Genomic DNA, 2,691 nt, shown 5'->3' with positions numbered 1-2,691 from the left:
CTCCATTTCTCTCTGCCCTTCTTCTGCATGCTCTCTCTCAAAAATAAGTATATAAACTTTGAAAAGGGCTCCTCAACATATGGTTTTGGAAAAACTGGACAGCATCCTGCAAAACAAAACAAAAACAACAATGGACCACTTTCTTTTTTTTTAAAATTTTTTAACCTTTATTTATTTTTGAGACAGGGAGAGACAGAGCATGAAGGGGGGAGGGGCAGAGAGAGAGGGAGACACAGAATCGGAAGCAGGCTCCAGGCTCCGAGCCGTCAGCACAGAGCCCGACGCGGGGCTCGAACTCGCGGACCGCGAGATCGTGACCTGAGCCGAAGTCGGCCGCTCAACCGACTGAGCCACCCAGGCGCCCCAAGGACCACTTTCTTACAACATACACAAAAATAAATCCAACATGGACAAAGACCTATATGTGAAACCGGAAACCATAAAAATCCCAGAGGATAACACGGGTAGTATCTTATTTGACATTGCCTGTGCAAATGTCTTTATAGATATATCTCTAGAGGTAAGGGAAACACAAGCAAAAATAATGAGGCTTCATAAAAATTCAAACCTTCCATCACCTAGGAAATAATCAACAAAACTAAAACACCTACAGAATGATATTTGCAAACGACATCAGATAAAGGGTTAGTGCCCAAAATATACAGTTATACAGCACCCAAACAATGAGAAATCTGATTAAAAATGGGCAGAAGACACGAATGGACATTTCCCGAAAGAAGACATATACCTGGCCAAGAGACACATGAAAAAATACTCAACAATACGGATCTTCAGGGAAATACAATTCAAAAGTACAATGAGATAACACAGCACATCTGTCACAATGACGAAAATCAATGAAGGATGAAACAGCAGGTGTTGCCAAGGAAGTGGGGAAAGAATAACCCTCTTGCACTGTGGGTAAGAATGCAAACTGGGGCAGCCAGTCTGGAAAACATTATGGAGATTTCTCAAAAAAAAAAACACAACTGGAAATAGAAGTACCTTATGATCCAGCAATTTCACTACAAGGTATTTCCACAAAGAATACAAAATCTTCAAAGGGATACATGCACCATGATGTTTACACCAGTATTTTCTACAACAGCCAAATTACAGAAACTATCCAAGCATCCATCAACTGATGAATAAATTGAGATGTAGTCTATGGAATGTAATATTATTAGGCCGTAAAAACATGAAATCTTGTCATTTGCCATGAGCTGGATGGAGTGAGAGAATGTTATTCTGGGTGAAATAAGCCTTTCAGACAAAGACAAATACCCAATGATTTCACTAACACATGGAAATAAAACAAAACAAAGCGGGGGGTGGGCAGTGACAAACAGACTCTAACTGGGAAACAAACTGAGGGCTTCCAGAGCAAGGTGGGGAATGGGTGAAACAGCTGCTGGGGATTAAGAAGTGCACCTGGGATGAGCACCGGATGACGTGTGGAAGGGTTGCTCTATATTTTACACCTGAAACTAATACTACACTGTATCTTCACTCACTGCAATTTAAATTAAAGATAACGTACGTTAATGACAGGTATCTACCAGGTTTTCTGTAATTTGCAATCACTTAATTAGGTTGGAAAAATAACCATGCAACTTTTTAAAAAGCATGTATGATGTGGGGGACAGTTTGTGCCCTTACCTTGGTCTCTGGTTCTAGCAGGACTCGGAAAATGGGTCCCAGCTCATTCTTCTAGGAGTTCCCAAGACGAGCATTTCATGTATTCATGTCCTAACGGAATTCAGCTCCTGTTCTTCTGAATTTCTGTCAGGGTTTCTTCCCGGAAACAAGCCTGAATCTGGAACAAACCATCGACTGCATCGATGAGGTGATGTCGTGGGACTCCGCAATCCACAAGACCTTTAGTAAAACATGTCTTGTTCAAATACTGTCCAGGAAGGGCAGGAATGAAACACGGGAACAGCCCAGAAAATGCAAGGGTCTGTGCAGCTCAGCAACCAGCTTGCCCAGGGAAGCCACCCAGCGCCCATTCCTCAGCACTCAGTACAATAAGACAAATTCTCTCTGGCGACTCAGGAGATGCCAAGTTGCTACAAAGCTCCCAAGATCTCCCCTGGGGCGGGCGGCAAAACCTGCTGGAAATGCAGCTCTGCTCTCTGTACTCAGGCAGCTGAAGAGGCTCTGAGTACTCTGGGAGCAATCAAAGCCCTTCCTGCTCTCAGGTGCCCTGGGTCAGAAAAGCCGATGGTACACCTTCTGCTGGCCATCACTGCCTGGGCAGAGGAACCTGCCTCTCCGGGTCTGTGGTGCTCGAGCTCTCTCTGTTGGCCATCATGGGAATTTTTGAAATGTGCAAGGCCCTGGTCACTCAGCTGAGACACTGAAGGTGCCTGGGCAACTAAACCTGTTGTCCACATTGGGAAAGGTTTTAATGACAGGGCCTGGGACACAAAGAAATATTTTCCTCCTCCTTTCTTGTGAGTGAAGAAAGAAACCGAATTTATTAACGTAATGACATCATTTGTAATGGTTTAAGCAATGTTCACAGAAAAATAGACCGCCAATTTACACTTGCTGAGCAAGTGGTAATTGCGTTTACCACCAAAATACTTAGGTTAGATAAAGAATGAACCCCTTTGAGAGAGATACCGGCAGCAGCTATGGAATGAATGAGTCCTAGGGATACAAGGGACAGCCAATGTAATGGAGTCA

This window comes from Prionailurus viverrinus, unplaced genomic scaffold (assembly GCF_022837055.1).
Source record: "Prionailurus viverrinus isolate Anna unplaced genomic scaffold, UM_Priviv_1.0 scaffold_69, whole genome shotgun sequence".
In the NCBI taxonomy this organism is placed as follows: Eukaryota; Metazoa; Chordata; class Mammalia; order Carnivora; family Felidae; genus Prionailurus; species Prionailurus viverrinus.
The sequence above is the reverse complement of the archived record's forward strand: the minus strand, read 5'-3'. Positions refer to the sequence as shown.